This window comes from Ranitomeya variabilis, chromosome 4 (assembly GCF_051348905.1).
Source record: "Ranitomeya variabilis isolate aRanVar5 chromosome 4, aRanVar5.hap1, whole genome shotgun sequence".
Lineage (NCBI taxonomy): Eukaryota > Metazoa > Chordata > Amphibia > Anura > Dendrobatidae > Ranitomeya > Ranitomeya variabilis.
The window spans coordinates 52,567,203-52,586,592 of record NC_135235.1 but is presented as its reverse complement, the minus strand read 5'-3'; positions in this window follow the sequence as shown (position 1 = coordinate 52,586,592).

Here is a 19,390-nt window from a genome sequence, read left to right as displayed (position 1 = left end):
GACATTGTTTATGTTCCATGAGCACTGCAGCCTGCCAGCTCAGACAGACAGAACAGTGTGTTTTTTTCTTATTATATATTGAACACAGGGATTTTCAAAGAGAGTTGTCCATTCTTAACAGAATAAGAAGTGAAATATAATGTGAAATATTGGTAGTAAGAGCAGATAGTTCGGAAGCCATCTATAAAGGGTAACTAATAGTGATGAGCGAGTGTACTCGTTGCTCGAGTTTTCCGAGCATGCTCGGGTGTTCTCCGACTATTTTGGGCGTGCTCGGAGATTATGTTTGTGTCCCCGCAGCTGCATGATTTGCAGCTGCTAGACAGCCTGAATACATGTGGGGATTCACTAACAAACAGGCAATCCCTGCATGTGTACAGGTTGTCTAGCAGCCGCAAATCATGCAGCTGCGGGGACACAAATGGAGCGCCCCCACTGCCGCAGGGCCGAGGGGTACCCGGTGCCGGGCCTCGGAGTCTCTGTTCTGGGGGTATGTGGTCACGGTGGCTAGGCCCGGTCCGTGGCCCTGCCAGTCAGTGGGAGACGTCCGGTGACAGAGTGGTGAATGATGATGTAGTTGTGAAGTGCCGGTCGCAGTAAATAACGAGGACACCAGGTTGCAGTCTCTTTACCTCTTTACTGAAGATCTCTAGGTCCTCAGTCCGGAATCCGGATAACCAGGCTGCGCAAGTCCGGCCGGTCCAATGGCACCTCCAGAGTTCTCTTTGCAGGTGGAAATCTGTGCCTTCCTGCTAGCGCTATGTGTTGTGGTCCTTCCCTGCTGTGCTTACGGAAAGTCCCCACAACTGTTGTGTCTGTTTCTTAAGTTCCCTCACAACTCGATTAGATGATGTTCTGCTAATCTTCCGTCCCTCCCTGATGTTACAGTTAGGACGGCACCCGTATGACGGGTAGGCTCGGAGCTCTTCCGGGACCCTAGAGTCGCCCCTCTCCACAGGTTGCCCCCTATGTCTTCGTAGGTGATTTAGGTGAGACAGCCCGCCTATGACTGACTGTCCTGCCGTTGATTTGAAGTATTGCTTGAAGCTAGATTTATAAATACTTCCTCGGCGTTCCGGCCGCCGGTTGTGCGCCTCAGTGGGATGTTGCCTCGGTCTTACAGCACGACTCCCACTGGTATACTCCTTCTTGCTTCGATCTCGTTTCTCACTCAGCACAATCCATCTTGCTTCTAATCCTTCCTTGGGCACCGCCGCTATGCTGAGCAGGCACGGTCCCGTGTCGTTCTCTCAAGTTGCCAGGCCTCTGTCAGGATCCCACCCCCGACAGGGGCCCTACCGAATCTTCCCCCACAACACTCTCTGCCACAAGGTGTTTCCTGGTTCCAACCCAGTCAGCTTTCTGATCTAACTTCCTGCCTGACCCCCAGTTTTACCAGTATGTGAGGAGTGGCCTAATGAATAGAACCCTTAGCTCCCCCTGGAGGCCCGACTGTGAAATGTATTGGTGTCTGTGATACCTGGTCAGATGAACTCCTTCAGTGCCATCAGACATACCATAGCTCCCCTTAGTGGCGGAGCCACAGTACTGCAACGACCAGGACTCTGGGGCGCTGCACTCCCCCCCCGGTTAAATCCAGTACTCCTGGACTGGGAAGAAAACAACAATACAGGTTAGCAAAAAGACATACAATTTTGAAAATGCAATAACATTAAGCAAGTTTTGAACAAGGCTTCCCTTTATGGGAGGTAAGGACACTTGAACGTTACAAACATAGTTAAACATTATAAATTACAGGCTATAAATAACTCCTGTTACCCAACCGGGTATTCTACTTAGTGCAAACCTTCGAATAATAAGTTAACATTGCCTTTGAGGACGTATACTCCCTATCCACTAAAGACTTATTTTTAAAACATTATGAAACTGACTTCTTCTTTAAGGGCGTACAGGCTAAACCCACTAAAGAATTATTCTGAACGTTATAATAATAATTAACTTTTTCTCTTTTATTCTCCTACTTTAAGTCTGCAGGACCGCCTGTCCTAACTGCTCCAGGCCTACTGCCTCTCCTTTCTATACAGGACCGCCCCTTTCAGCCTGGGCCTACTGCCTTTTCAACTACTATACACAGTATAGAACTGTTATGACCCCAGTGGACAGGGTCTCAGAGGAACGTGTAAGTCTGCGAGATTCAAAAATCCAGCTCATAGGGCTGTGGTAACTGGGTTGACCAAATAGCTACTCCTAACGCCAACACTAGAAGTAGCCGGGGATCATGCCTACGGATCGCTAGATGACTCGCGCCAGCCGGAGAATCTAACTACCCCTAGGAGAAGAAAACAAAGACCTCTCTTGCCTCCAGAGAAAGGGACCCCAAAGCAAGATACAAGCCCCCCACAAATAATAACAGTGAGGTAAGAGGAAATGACAAACACAGAAATGAACCAGGTTCAGCAAAGAGAGGCCAGCTTACTAATAGCAGAATATAGCAAGATAACTTATCTGGTCAACAAAAACCCTATAAAAATCCACGCTGGAGATTCAAGAACCCCCGAACCGTCTAACGGTCCGGGGGGAGAACACCAGCCCCCTAGAGCTTCCAGCAAAGGTCAGGATACAGATTGGAACAAGCTGGACAAAAATACCAAACAAAACAAAAGCAAAAAGCAAGGAAGAAGACTTAGCTTGAAATACAGGAACCAGGATCATAGGACAAGAGCACAACAGATTAGCTCTGATTTCAACGATGCCAGGCATTGAACTGAAGGTCCAGGGAGCTTATATAGCAACGCCCCTGAACTAACGGCCCAGGTGAGGATATAGGAAAAGACAGAAGCTCCAGAGTCAAATCACTAATGACCACTAGAGGGAGCAAAAAGCAAAATCACAACAGTACCCCCCCTTAGTGAGGGGTCACCGAACCCTCACGACGACCACCAGGGCGATCAGGACGAGCGGCGTGAAAGGCACGAACTAAATCGGCCGCATGAACATCAGAGGCGACCACCCAGGAATTATCTTCCTGACCATAGCCCTTCCACTTGACCAGGTACTGAAGCCTCCGCCTGGAGAGACGAGAATCCAAGATCTTCTCCACCACGTACTCCAACTCGCCCTCAACCAACACCGGAGCAGGAGGCTCAGCAGAAGGAACCACAGGCACAACGTACCGCCGCAACAAGGACCTATGAAACACGTTGTGGATAGCAAACGACACAGGAAGATCCAGGCGAAAGGATACAGGATTAAGGATTTCCAATATCTTGTAAGGACCAATAAAACGAGGTTTAAATTTGAGAGAGGAAACCTTCATAGGAACAAAGCGGGAAGAAAGCCACACCAAATCCCCAACACGTAGTCGGGGACCCACACTGCGGCGGCGGTTGGCAAAGCGCTGAGCCCTCTCCTGTGACAACTTCAAGTTGTCCACCACAAGATTCCAGATCCGCTGCAACCTATCCACCACAGAATCCACCCCAGGACAGTCAGAAGGTTCCACATGACCCGAAGAAAAACGAGGGTGGAAACCAGAGTTGCAGAAAAACGGCGAAACCAAGGTGGCGGAACTAGCCCGATTATTAAGGGCAAACTCAGCCAACGGCAAGAAGGTCACCCAATCGTCCTGATCAGCAGAGACAAAACACCTCAAATAAGCCTCCAAAGTCTGATTAGTTCGCTCCGTCTGTCCATTAGTCTGAGGATGGAAAGCAGACGAAAATGACAAGTCAATGCCCATCCTACTACAAAAGGATCGCCAGAATCTGGAAACGAACTGGGATCCTCTGTCTGACACAATATTCTCAGGGATGCCGTGCAAACGAAACACGTTCTGGAAAAACACAGGAACCAGATCGGAAGAGGAAGGCAGCTTAGGCAAAGGAACCAAATGGACCATCTTGGAGAAGCGATCACATATCACCCAGATAACAGACATGCCTTGAGACACCGGAAGATCAGAAATGAAATCCATGGAGATATGTGTCCAAGGTCTCTTAGGGACAGGCAAGGGCAAGAGCAACCCGCTGGCACGAGAACAGCAAGGCTTAGATCGAGCACAAGTCCCACAGGACTGTACAAATGACCGCACATCCCTAGACAAGGAAGGCCACCAAAAGGATCTGGCCACCAGATCTCTGGTGCCAAAAATTCCTGGGTGACCTGCCAACACCGAGGAATGAACCTCGGAAATGACTCTGCTGGTCCACTTATCAGGCACAAACAGTCTGTCAGGTGGACAAGAATCAGGCCTATCAGCCTGAAATCTCTGCAACACACGTCGCAGATCTGGAGAAATAGCTGACAAGATAATACCATCCTTAAGAATACCAACAGGTTCAGCGACTCCAGGAGCATCAGGCACAAAGCTCCTGGAAAGAGCATCGGCCTTCACATTTTTTGAACCTGGTAAATACGAGACAACAAAGTCAAAACGGGAGAAAAACAATGACCAGCGGGCCTGTCTAGGATTCAGGCGTTTAGCAGACTCGAGATACATCAGATTTTTGTAATCAGTCAAGACCACCACACGATGCTTAGCACCCTCGAGCCAATGACGCCACTCCTCAAATGCCCATTTCATGGCCAACAACTCCCGATTGCCCACATCATAATTTCGCTCCGCAGGCGAAAACTTCCTAGAGAAAAAGGCGCAAGGTCTCATAACAGAGCAACCAGGGCCTCTCTGCGACAAAACGGCCCCTGCTCCAATCTCTGAAGCATCCACCTCAACCTGAAAGGGAAGCGAGACATCAGGCTGGCACAAAACAGGCGCCGAAGTAAACCGACGTTTCAACTCCTGGAAAGCCTCCACGGCAGCAGGAGCCCAATTAACCACATCGGAGCCCTTCTTGGTCATATCCGTCAAAGGTTTCACAATGCTAGAAAAGTTAGCGATAAAACGACGGTAGAAGTTAGCGAAACCCAAGAACTTCTGAAGACTCTTAACTGACGAGGGCTGAGTCCAATCAAGAATAGCTCGAACCTTGACTGGGTCCATCTCCACAGCAGAAGGGGAAAAAATGAACCCCAAAAAGGGAACCTTCTGTACACCAAAAAGACACTTTGAGCCCTTGACAAACAAAGAATTTTCACGCAAAATTTTAAAGACCATCCTGACCTGCTCCACATGCGAGTCCCAATTATCAGAAAAAACCAGAATATCATCCAGATAAACTATCAAAAATTTATCCAGATAGTTCCGGAAAATGTCATGCATAAAGGACTGAAAAACTGAAGGGGCATTAGAGAGCCCAAAAGGCACCACCAAGTACTCAAAATGACCTTCGGGCGTATTGAATGCGGTTTTCCATTCATCCCCTTGCTTAATGCGCACAAGGTTGTACGCACCACGAAGGTCTATCTTGGTAAACCACTTGGCACCTTTAATCCGGGCAAACAAGTCAGACAACAGCGGCAAAGGATACTGAAATTTGACAGTGATCTTATTTAAAAGCCGATAGTCAATACAAGGCCTCAAAGATCCGTCCTTTTTAGCCACAAAAAAGAATCCCGCACCAAGAGGGGAAGAAGACGGACGGATGTGTCCTTTCTCCAGAGACTCCTTGATATATGAACGCATAGCGGTATGTTCAGGTATCGACAGATTAAACAGTCTTCCCTTAGGAAATTTACTGCCTGGAATCAAATCTATTGCACAGTCACATTCCCTATGAGGAGGCAATGCACTGGACCTGGACTCGCTAAAGACATCCTGATAATCAGACAAATACTCCGGAACTTCCGAAGGCGTAGAAGAAGCAATAGACACAGGCAGGGAATCCTCATGAATACCACGACAGCCCCAACTAGACACTGACATAGCCTTCCAGTCAAGGACTGGATTATGGGTCTGTAACCATGGCAGCCCCAAAACAACCAAATCATGCATTTTATGTAGAACGAGAAAACGTATCACCTCGCGGTGTTCAGGAGTCATGCACATGGTAACCTGTGTCCAATACTGCGGTTTATTTTCTGCTAATGGCGTAGCATCAATACCCCTAAGAGGGATAGGATTTTCTAATGGTTCAAGAATAAAACCACAGCGCTTAGCAAATGAGAGATCCATAAGACTCAGGGCAGCACCTGAATCTACAAACGCCATGACAGGATAAGATGACAGTGAGCAAATCAAAGTTACAGACAGAATAAACTTAGGATGCAAATTACCAACGGTGACAGGACTAACAACCTTAGATATACGTTTAGAGCATGCTGAGATAACATGTGTAGAATCACCACAGTAGTAGCACAAGCCATTCCGGCGTCTATGAATTTTCCTCTCATTTCTAGTCAGGATTCTATCACATTGCATCAAATCAGGTGTCCGTTCAGACAACACCATGAGGGAATTTGCGGTTTTTCTATCACATTGCATCACATCAGGTGTCTGTTCAGACAACAACATGAGGGAATTTGCGGTTTTGCGCTCCCGCAACCGCCGGTCAATTTGAATAGCCAGGGACATGGTATCATTCAGACCTGTGGGAATGGGAAAACCCACCATAACATTCTTAATGGCCTCAGAAAGGCCATTTCTAAAATTAGCGGCCAGTGCACACTCGTTCCAATGTGTCAGCACGGACCATTTCCGAAATTTTTGGCAATACACCTCAGCCTCGTCCTGGCCCTGAGACATAGCCAGCAAGGCTTTCTCTGCCTGAATCTCAAGATTGGGTTCCTCATAAAGTAAACCGAGCGCCAGAAAAAACGCATCAATATCAGCCAATGCCGGATCTCCTGGCGCCAACGAAAAAGCCCAATCTTGAGGGTCACCCCGTAAGAATGAAATAACAATTTTTACTTGTTGAGCAGAGTCTCCAGACGAACAAGGTTTCAGGGACAAAAACAATTTACAATTATTCCTGAAATTCCTAAACTTAAATCGGTCTCCTGAAAACAGTTCAGGAATCGGAATCTTGGGTTCAGACCTAGGATTTCTGGTAACATAATCTTGTATACCCTGCACACGAGCGGCAAGCTGGTCCACACTTGTAATCAAGGTCTGGACATTCATGTCTGCAGCAAGCTTAAGCCACTCTGAGGTAAAGGGGAAAAGAAAAAAAAAAAAAAAAAAAATGAGAGAGGGAAAAAAAAACCTCAACATTTTCTTTCTTATAATCCCACTTCTGCAATGCATTAAACATTTAATACTGGCCTGGCATACTGTTATGACCCCAGTGGACAGGGTCTCAGAGGAACGTGTAAGTCTGCGAGATTCAAAAATCCAGCTCATAGGGCTGTGGTAACTGGGTTGACCAAATAGCTACTCCTAACGCCAACACTAGAAGTAGCCGGGGATCATGCCTACGGATCGCTAGATGACTCGCGCCAGCCGGAGAATCTAACTACCCCTAGGAGAAGAAAACAAAGACCTCTCTTGCCTCCAGAGAAAGGGACCCCAAAGCAAGATACAAGCCCCCCACAAATAATAACGGTGAGGTAAGAGGAAATGACAAACACAGAAATGAACCAGGTTCAGCAAAGAGAGGCCAGCTTACTAATAGCAGAATATAGCAAGATAACTTATCTGGTCAACAAAAACCCTATAAAAATCCACGCTGGAGATTCAAGAACCCCCGAACCGTCTAACGGTCCGGGGGGAGAACACCAGCCCCCTAGAGCTTCCAGCAAAGGTCAGGATACAGATTGGAACAAGCTGGACAAAAATACCAAACAAAACAAAAGCAAAAAGCAAGGAAGAAGACTTAGCTTGAAATACAGGAACCAGGATCATAGGACAAGAGCACAACAGATTAGCTCTGATTTCAACGATGCCAGGCATTGAACTGAAGGTCCAGGGAGCTTATATAGCAACGCCCCTGAACTAACGGCCCAGGTGAGGATATAGGAAAAGACAGAAGCTCCAGAGTCAAATCACTAATGACCACTAGAGGGAGCAAAAAGCAAAATCACAACAAGAACATAACATTACTTTCAGTTTGAAATCACTGAGCCATCCCTATATGGCTCCTAAGAGGACTCGCTAACTAACCCCGTACAGGTTCACTTTCTGTCCCCAGTCTTCTAACAACATTATCAACATTTCTTCACAATAAACTAATTTTCTACATATAACTTTTACATGTAAGCATTATCATCACTTTCTCTTTAAGACATTATTGCCACTTAACCATTTTAAGGCAACACTTGTTCATAAGTGCTACAGGTGAACTTCCCCTTTAGGAGAGGACTAAGTCTTTACGAGGTAGCACATCTTCTCAAGCTACGAGTCCGTACTCAGCAAAGGCTCCAGTGCGGTATCTTCGCAAAGAGTCCTTCTTTAAGTAAAACCAGTAGGGAGCACCTTTAAGAAGGTGCAAACTATTTACAAGCAGTTTGTATCATGCACTGTTCATGATTGCGGCAGTTCTTGATAACAAAGCAGAAAATAGAAAATAACCAAAAACAATAGGGACCCCGGGTCAACAAAGGGATCCCTTTAAGAGTTAACCCTAGACGGGTTTAGCAGCAAAAAGCAGGGAAACAGTTAACTATTTACAATCATTAAAGCATTCTTGCTTACTCAGTCTTCTTGTGCAGGGGATGGTCTCCTTCCAGGCCTCACCCGGCCAACGGGTCGCCTTGGTGTAGCAAGGGCCGGTCCTGGCTCCAGCAGTGACAGGATCCCACGTCGGGATGACCTCCTTGCTTGTGGGCGAGCGCGACCCAGAGGCACGCGGTGGACCCGGACCTCCTGATGTTCCTCGGGGGCTGGTTCTGGCACCTTCTCTGCAGAAGGCTCATCCTCCAGCGTTCCGGTAGCAGCCTGCAGGGCGACGCACCGCTGGACGCCTCGGGCCATCCAGTCTGTTCCACCCGTTTCCCTCCTCCACCGGGTGTAGGTCACGGCGTCGCCGGGCTCTAGGTCGGAGTCATACCTTCCTGCGCAGGGCTCGACTTCCTCACGGTCAACACGGACCTGCAGTGGCTCCCCGATCTCCTGGATAACTCACCTTCCGTGTCGGGAGTTAAAGGATACCACCACACCCCAGTGTGACGGCGGGGTTTCTTCCACGCTGGTCAGGTCAATCTGGGCTGCGGGCTGGGGTCTGTTCCGCCAGGCTGCCATTAGACACCGCAGGTGTTCTGCCTCCGGCAGGATCCTCAGGCCCTGTGCCTGCAGCTCACACTCTGCCGCGGTCTGGATGGAGAAAGCAGGGGACACCGGAGACAGGCGGACCTCCGTAGGTTGGCCCAGCCGAGCGATCACACGGGCGTCGGCTTCCAAGCGGTAGGCTATCTTCCGGGCCTCGGCTGCAGCCACACACTCCTCAGACGGCGGCCAGGGGGGTCGGCCCATCGTTGGCTCCGCAAGGGTCAGCTCCCGCAATGATGGTGTATCCGGGGCTGCATCGGGTCGCGCTGCCTCCTGCTGAGTCTGGTCATTCCCACGCGGTGCTCCCAGCGTCGCCATTTTCGCTTCCTCTCCAGTGTCTTCTTCCCGCGGTCTCTTTCATGGGCGGCCCCGTCCCCATGGTCTCCACCCTCCAAACAGGATCAGGAGGCGGACCTCGGCTGTTGACGGACACGTCCTCAGGACACAGAAATATTTAGACTGGGCGGCCATTGTCCTTCGCGCTCTTCAGATTGTCTACGCCCACTCCACGCCCCTCTTCTTCTCCTGCGCTTCTCCTCAGCGCTGCAATGGCGGCGGTTTTGGCGGTAATCCTTGTAGTAATGGCAATGCACAGTCTCTCAATAAAACACAGTCCAAGCACAACAAATCACAGTTCCAAGGCACACATGACCTGATTCCTCAGGCTTAAGTAGATCCTGTTCGTGACGCCAAAATGGAGCGCCCCCACTGCCGCAGGGCCGAGGGGTACCCGGTGCCGGGCCTCGGAGTCTCTGTTCTGGGGGTATGTGGTCACGGTGGCTAGGCCCGGTCCGTGGCCCTGCCAGTCGGTGGGAGACGTCCGGTGACAGAGTGGTGAATGATGATGTAGTTGTGAAGTGCCGGTCGCAGTAAATAACGAGGACACCAGGTTGCAGTCTCTTTACCTCTTTACTGAAGATCTCTAGGTCCTCAGTCCGGAATCCGGATAACCAGGCTGCGCAAGTCCGGCCGGTCCAATGGCACCTCCAGAGTTCTCTTTGCAGGTGGAAATCTGTGCCTTCCTGCTAGCGCTATGTGTTGTGGTCCTTCCCTGCTGTGCTTACGGAAAGTCCCCACAACTGTTGTGTCTGTTTCTTAAGTTCCCTCACAACTCGATTAGATGATGTTCTGCTAATCTTCCGTCCCTCCCTGATGTTACGGTTAGGACGGCACCCGTATGACGGGTAGGCTCGGAGCTCTTCCGGGACCCTAGAGTCGCCCCTCTCCACAGGTTGCCCCCTATGTCTTCGTAGGTGATTTAGGTGAGACAGCCCGCCTATGACTGACTGTCCTGCCGTTGGTTTTAAGTATTGCTTGAAGCTAGATTTATAAATACTTCCTCGGCGTTCCGGCCGCCGGTTGTGCGCCTCAGTGGGATGTTGCCTCGGTCTTACAGCACGACTCCCACTGGTATACTCCTTCTTGGTTTGATTGATCGTTTCTCACTCAGCACAATCCATCTCGCTTCTAATCCTTCCTTGGGCACCGCCGCTATGCTGAGCAGGCACGGTCCCGTGTCGTTCTCTCAAGTTGCCAGGCCTCTGTCAGGATCCCACCCCCGACAGGGGCCCTACCGAATCTTCCCCCACAACACCCTCTGCCACAAGGTGTTTCCTGGTTCCAACCCAGTCAGCTTTCTGATCTAACTTCCTGCCTGACCCCCAGTTTTACCAGTATGTGAGGAGTGGCCTAATGAATAGAACCCTTAGCTCCCCCTGGAGGCCCGACTGTGAAATGTATTGGTGTCTGTGATACCTGGTCAGATGAACTCCTTCAGTGCCATCAGACGTACCATAGCTCCCCTTAGTGGCGGAGCCACAGTACTGCAATGACTAGGACTCTGGGGCGCTGCACAAACATAGCACGCCCAAAATACTCGGAGAACACACGAGCATGCTCGGAAAACTCGAGTCATGAGCACACTCGCTCATCACTAGTAACTAAACGTTTGTGATATATTTGTAGACCCTATTATAACCGATATAAGCTGCACTATTGATTTAGAATCATCCAGCAACTGTAGGGTTTAAAATGGCTATACCAGACAGGGAGCAGTTAGCTCAGCCGCAGCAGATACTGGGGAAGTTGTTATTGTGTCCTGGACATCCAAAAGTAAGGTGTTTGTTAGAGAGTCAGACTGAAATCAGACAAGCTGTATAGACCAGTTCTTCCTGGGAAGCGATTGCTGTAATCATAGAAGCAGTCAGAACAGCCAGGAGCATGTTTATTACCTCAAGATAGAAGTGAGAGAGCTACAGCACTGGAATCATCCCCCTCTGCCCACCTCACTGCATGAGAAAGGTACAGTTCTGCTGACTTTAAGACACTGTGTGTGAAGAGACGTTATCTGTAAAGAGAAGTTATCTGTGAAGAAACTTTCATATATGTTGATGAAACATTGCATGAAGAGAAGTGATTCTGTGTGATGAAAAGAAGCTTGAATAAAACCCCGGTGATCAACTTCCGCTCAGAACTGTATCATAGCTGTGTGCCTGTAAACTGTTACCTCCCTTCTACTGTGAAGAATTATAATTAATGGGCACCCTGAGTAAGATTTATTTCTCCAGGATTCCAAAAACAATTCATCTTTCCTTTGTAACGCCCTCATATCCTGAGTAGCGTGCATGTAACATTATTCAATACCATTGATCTATTGGGAGGTTGGTCCTGAGACCCCCATGGAAGGCTCAAACTAAGAGACAAAGGTGCTTAGTTTATGATTCACACAATTAAAATGGTGCAAGGGTTCAACAGAAAATCTATAGGTCCTTACACTGTTGTGTGCATGCTGGGACAGAAACTGAGTGTTCCAGGCAGCATATGGCATTCTATGTGGGGTATCTTAGAAAGTTGTTGTGAAAATAATAATAGTTCATGATGCTCCTGTCATCATCCTGAGTTACAGTATGTACTAAAGTCTCCATCTTAAAGGGTTGTCCGGGGCAAACATACTGATAGGATATCTGTAATATAGACCATCAATATGAGATTATTTAGATCCGGCCACTGCTGGAGCAGATGTCAGCTAATCAATGAGGGTGCCGGGTGTCAGATACCCACCAATTTTCTATTGATTACCTATCCTACAGATTAATCATCAATATGTTAGTCCCAAACAAGCCCTCTAATGTTCAACTCTTCTGGTTGTCATTTCACACAGTTGTAAAACTGAATGTCAGACATATCCTGTCAACTGAGCTGGTAAAATGCAGTGTCAGAAATACTGCCCAAATTAAAGGGAACCTGTCACCCCGTTTTTTCGGTATGAGATAAAAATATTGTTAAATAGGGCCTGAGCTGTGCATTACAATAGTGTAGTTTGTGGACCCCGATTCCCCACCTATGCTGCCTAAATACGTTACCAAAGTAGTCGTTTTCGCCTGTCAATCAGGCTGGTCAGGTCAGATGGGCGTGGTGTCTTCCCCCACATCTTGCGTAGTTTTCTGTTGGTGGCGTAGTGGTGTGCGCATGTCCAAGGTCCCAAATCCTGCACAGGGGTGTGAAAATAGTAGCGATGTCCGTTATTCCATTGGTGGTCGGTGGGCGCGGCCATCTTGCTTTGGCCGCGCGTGCGCAGAAGCGGCGCTCTGCTGGCCGCGGCTTCAGGAAAATGGCCGCGGGCATCCGCGCGTGCGCAGATGGCTATCGCGGCGGCCATTTTCGTGAAGCAGAGTTCGCATCTCGGCTTCACGAAAATGGCCGCCGCGATAGCCATCTGCGCACGCGCGGATGCCCGCGGCCATTTTCCTGAAGCCGTGGCCAGCAGAGCGCCGCTTCTGCGCACGCGCGGCCAAAGCAAGATGGCCGAGCCCACCGACCACCAATGGAATAACGGACATCGCTGCTATTTTCACACCCCTGTGCAGGATTCGGGACCTTGGACATGCGCACACCACTACGCCACCAACGGAAAACTACGCAAGATCTGGGGGAAGACATCACGCCCATCTGACCTGACCAGCCTGATTGACAGGCGAAAACGACTACTTTGGTAACGTATTTCGGCAGCATAGGTGGGGAATCGGGGTCCACAAACTACACTATTGTAATGCACAGCTCAGGCCCTATTTAACAGTATTTTTATCTCATACCGAAAAAACGGGGTGACAGGTTCCCTTTAAGTTTTCTGTACAATATCTAGATCGATGACCACTCAAGACACCAGAAGTCAATAGGTGAATACAGTAGCTATGGGCAAATCAACAATGAAGTCACTGGACCATGTCTTCAAATCAAGCAAAATTTAACCGGTGATGAAAAACGTCTTGCCACATAGTTTGGTCTTTTCAGTGGTAACATACAGATGCTAAACCTGGACGATAAAAAAAAAAAAAGACAGAAGAAGAATCAACGCCTTCGAAATGTGGTGCTGGAGAAGGATTTTATCAATACCATGGATAGTAAAAAGGACAAACCAATCAATTTTGAAACAAATCAAGCCAGACATGTCACTCGAAGCAAGAATCACCAAGCTACGACTTGCCTACTTTCTACACATAATATGAAGAGTGCAGTCACTGGACAAGGACATCATGGTCTGAAAAATAGAAGGAATAAGACAAAGAGGAAGACCGGCAATCAAGATAACAGCTGAGAAGACCCTGGTGGATCTATCAAGGCTTGCACAAGATCGATGTTCCTACAGAACCCATCAAGTCACCTGGATCTGCCCCTTCTTTATCCTTATGAAAATGTGGTATGATTGATGATAAAGTGCTGTTTGGGGGCCTTTAATGCACTGAATGCCAGGATTTTAACGGTACTATGAAGATTTTAACCAGCATTTTACGAAGATCTAAAATCCAGTATTTTTATTGGACAAAGTTTGTAATATCTAATGTAGGAAATATGACATGTGAACCCATCTAGATCTGTCAGCTTGTATTGATAAGGTCCTATTTGAAAAACAACAATTTGTTTTAAAGTGGTAGTTTGTGCATTATGCTCATGTTAGAGCCTGTTCTCATCAGAGGCACGTGTCACAGTCTAACATAGTATGTATGGACTGTTTACTAATTATTACCCAGCTGACAACGTGCGCACTTATGAGTGTCATAGACATGCTCCATCCTGTTCACCAGTGGACTGAAAAGTTATGAAATAGTGTCCCCCAATCACATAAAGTCTGTATATTAATACCCAGTGTCCTTTGGATTTTGGGTGATATGTGCCAGTATATATTTTCTTTTTGTCTTTATATATTATTTACAGTGGTTTTCAATTGGCAAGCTATACAACTGTATGCACTCTCATTGAGGTGGTATGAATCGAGCATAACCTATACATTAATTGGTAAAACAGTGCCGAATGACAAGTTGGTGTGAGATTTTAGTGTGACTGATATTTTCAATTAGCTCCAAAAGTTTGGAGACCACATGGAGTATTGTGGGCTCCTCAACGAAGGTTCATGAATTGATACCGATCGAATTGGTGTAGTTATAACCAATACAAATCCGTTTAACTTATAATGGATGCCGTCATTTGTAATTAGTGTCCTAAATAAAGTAACCCGCCCCCACCACCGTATGTGCATCATGCACCTCCCTAGAACCCCTTTATATCCTGCATACCTTTATGAAATAGTTTTATAAAGTCCCGCTCTTGGCAACACCTCTGTGCCCATAGTAGCCACCCTTTCGCCTTTGATTGACACAGATTATTATTATTATTATTATTTATTATTATAGCATCATTTATTCCATGGCGCTTTACATGTGAGGAGGGGTATACATAATAAAAACAGGTACAATAATCTTGAACAATACAAGTCACAACTGGTACAGGAGGAGAGGACCCTGCCCGTGAGGGCTCACAATCTACAAGGGATGGGTGAGAGTGCAGTAGGTGAGGATAGAGCTGGTCGTGCAGTGGTTTGGTCGATCGGTGGTTACTGCAGGTAGTAGGCTTGTTGGAAGAGGTGGGTCTTCAGGTTCTTTTTGAAGGTTTCGATGGTAGGTGAGAGTCTGATATGTTGTGGTAGAGAGTTCCAGAGTAGGGGTGATGCACTAGAGAGAGATGACTTCTTCATGCCACCTGTAGGAGACGTCAATCAAATGCAATGGATTGGTGAATGCAAGCAGAGAGCGGTGGTACCGGGTGCAGTTCGGAGACACTCGTCAGACCACTCTATTTGCAATCTATTTTTCAACGTTATACCAAATCATTGTGAAGATGTAAAGGGAGTGTAGAGACGTACATTAAGATTTATATAAGGTGGTGGCAGCACTATAAAATAGGAAATCATGCTGACAGATTCTCTTTAAAGCGTCTCAGCCCATTGGGGGCTTCTTGGGATACCACAAGATATTGTGCTTTCTATACAAACTAAGAATCCATCCAAGCTAATTAACACTTTAGTGAGTAAAGTGACTCAATAAACTCATGTATTCCCAATCAGTCACCAATTAGTTGAGAACCAAGAGCATGCTTTCTTGAGGTATATCCATCTAAGTTTTAGAGGTTTGCCCAGCATGTGCACAAGCTCCTACTGTCTACGTTTTTCTTTGGAGGTGTTTTAAATTAAAGAATTCTTCCTCAGTGACAAATTATCTTTAAAGAGGACTGGTCATCAAGCCAAAAGTTTATTTTAGTTTTTTTAAATCCACCATACGGATCCAGAAATATGGGCCTTTTATTGTCTTTATCAGAGGGCGCGGCATACAGGATCCTCTGGGGCGTGTCTTTAGGCTTCTCTGCATAATTACCCTGCGAGCAAAATCCCTTTGATAAAGACCATAAAAAATTGTACTGAATAAAAAGGCTAATATGTCTGAAATTGTATGGCAAATTTAAAAAAAAATTACCCAGGGAAAGAGGAAGAATTAAATAAGAACTAAAACTGGACACTTTTGACCTCTTTAAGGAGAACTTGCCTGCTCTCATAACATTTTGGTTTTAATATTCATGAGCGTCTCTTCTTAGAGCTCGACTGTGCCTTTCCTCTGTTATTTTTCATGAATATTTATGAATAAATTGACAAATGGGTGTTACCCTTCTACTTGAAATGGGCATATCCATATATCTCTTCCTTGCTTCAGTTTGTTTAGGATGACAGGTGTTTTTAATTGACTCATTTGTCTGCCCTATCACCTTTCAGGTGCGGCTTTATATTTTTTCCCCTGCTGGTGATAGTATCATTTGGATGTCCGGCCATACTTCTATTATTTAAGTCAGTCAGTGAAAGATCAGCTAGGGTTTATCACTTTGCTGTACCTATCTTCTGTTTCTTGTTAGGAAGTAGGCGGCATATTTTCTAACAGTATGTATTTAATCCTTTTTTTTGTATCTCGTAGTTTGCTTTATTCACTCTGGGGTCTCTTTCTATTTCAGCACACTTTCCCTTCTGTAGGTAATTTGCACTCTGCTCTGGCCTCTTTATGAGGAACGTGAAGCGCTTGATGGCCGCTCAGACGGCATAGGTCCTAGTAGCCATTGTTTAGTCTGTATTAGGGCTATCCAGGCATGCATAGGAACCATTAGGGACAGCGGGGGTCAGAATCTCTAGTCTCTACGCGCCGGCAGGGTCAGTTACAGTTTTTAGTGTGTTACCCATTTTCCCAAGTGAGTTGCTATTCTATCATATCAATGGTCTGACTTTGTGGTTACTGATCGGATGGTGTCAGAGTGTGTTGGGTTGAATTTTACTTTTTGGATTGCTACTCCAATAGGTGGTACTAGTGCTTAAATCGTCTTCCTCTGCTTGGCACTCTCTGCAAGGAGAGACGTTGCCCCTTAGAGAGTGTGTAGGGAGACGTCTCCCAACTGGTAACACGCAGTTGTCAATGTATTCATTTCTAGGAGGAAAAACAGAGGAACAATTCAATGCAGAGTTTTAAATCCTTGTTGTTTCATGACAGGTCTGAAACATCTAGCTGGAGATAATATAACTATCACTGAGTATAAAGGCTTTATTATTCTGCGATTTATACATTAAATACCATTTAAATTTTAATGTTCAAATAATTTTTAAAATATTATACTGTTTTACTTCCAAATTGATTCAGTCCTATCTTAATAAATGACAAGCTTAATGCCAAACCAGACAAGTGTGAACATATAATATCAGTCTAAACGACGGATTTCCTGCATCCATTTATGGCAAAATGCAAACCTATATCATTTTTTTTAACACAAATCCGCCCTTTATCCACGTCTAAAAAGTATATCTAAATAAAATTGCAAGTGACTAAGTTATCCTGAGGGAGAGAAGTAAAATAACGCATTTCCGGATTTAGCAAATACTTGTAGGAGGAATAGAAAAGAATTTTAAGTTATTTAACATGAACTTGGGACACCTGGACATCAAACCTGAATCTTGGGATTTTATGGGGGAGAGTTATGAAAGAGTCTAAAATAAAAACTGTCATGGTCAATCGCGGGGCAGCTTCCATTCCTTATAGTGCGCTGGCAACACGAAAGCTGCACTTGGATTGGTATTCATAAATCTGCCCTTGTGACGTTTTCTTTTTTAAATATTTTGTTATTTTTTTGCTTTTTAACAATATAGAGGGCTTGAGAGAGGAATGATAGGAAAAGAAGTAAGAAAAGAAAAAATAAGAATTGTGAGTATGGGACATTTTTTTTTTGCAGCTAGAAATAGAAAACTGAGTCAGAGTGAGTGGAGGTGGGCTTGGTTGTATGTACGACACCAGAAGCGAGACATCTTTCGGCACGTGCACCACACATGTAGTATATCATATTTGGAGGCGTACCCCTGGCTAGAAAACCAGGAGCCACGTGGGGACCATGCACCAGAGTATAAGGACTTTATATGCAGATTCCATCTCGGTAGAGTTTGTGGAGCAGGAAGCGATAACGTTCCACTCTTCATTCCAGGATGTTCTGTCTCATGTAATAAGAAAGTCCACCTCCCATTTATTTACACAACTCTGTATGGTATGATGGTTAACGCTATTCAATAGAGAATAGATGACGGAAATCAGACTACTGCCCTTGTGACACTGTAAGGTGGCGTGGGGCAGTAGCAGTGGGCGAGGTACTCATCTCTTGCGCCCTGACACAAGTCCTGGTTGGGTGTGTTGATTTATACTGTGGGGCCACTACCCCCATGCAGGCCACATGTACCCGATGCCTTTGGTTTCCCAGAACCAAATGTTTAACAGTTTAGTGAGGGAGACCACCATTCAAAAATAAACTTGTCACAAAATGCGAACTTGGTAGGGAATATGTAAAGTAGATAGCGGGTACACATCTTGATGAATGTTTCTTTCACAACACCGAGCATTTTCCACACACACAGATTCCTTCCTCTTCTCTCTATTATCCTTTATCTTTAACCTTTACTCTTTTCTTCACCACAGCCCAGCTGAGTACTACAGTCCAGTTTGTAAGTGTCCTTTGCTTAACCTGCTTTTCTACATCCTTTTCTAAGGAAGCTACTTTGCCACTATGGCCGGTATTTATCTCTGCTGCCTCTGACGCTCTGGAACACCTGCCCAGGGCACTCTCATTGTCTCAGGTACTCTGTCCCGTTGACGCCCGTTAAGTTACAAACTCTAGGCTGTTCTGCCAGGTGTCCTGACCCAGTACCCATCTCCGATCACTCTGTTCCTTCCATCACCTTTCTTCTACTTCTCTACACAGGATCTTGTATTGGTCTCCTCTCTCTGTAGGGACACCAATGTCATGCGGCACTGCTCAAACTAGACCTTAGGTCTTTTCTCTGCCACCACCAGGTCCTTTCTGTTATTCAGACCGGAATTGTCTCTTTCCATTTAATTTAGCCCCTCCCACACTGGGCTAGTCTCAACCATTAACTCTCATTGTCCATTCTATCAAACACTACACATTTTTTGATAGACACAATTTACCGGTACATTAAACATTACAATAACACTTCTTCCTTCAAGGGGGAACGTGGGCAGTATGTCCCTTTCCTTACAACATTTTTAATATTACATTGGTGCAAATTTTCTAAGGCTTACAGCAAAAGATGGCGCCGTCAATGTAGACGAGGGTGTCAAATCTATCACAATGGCCCATGCTGTCTGATGTCATTGCATGTTTGGCACGTTCCCTTTTTTTTTTTACTCCTTTTTGGGTGGTATACTCTCAGTATCTTGTGCCTAAATCTGTTCCATGCCAATAATAAACAGGACATTTTTATGACTCATTTTCTAATCACTTTTAAAAAAAGTATACCTTCTATTGAAAAATACTGAACCCAACATTAAAATGGAATATAAATGTATATAGTCTTTATACATCTAAAATCAGATAAATAAGTATTGGAGAAATGCATATATTGAAGATTAAAGGCTGAATCCTGACAAAGAAAAATGATGGGATATCACAGACCCCTGCATATAT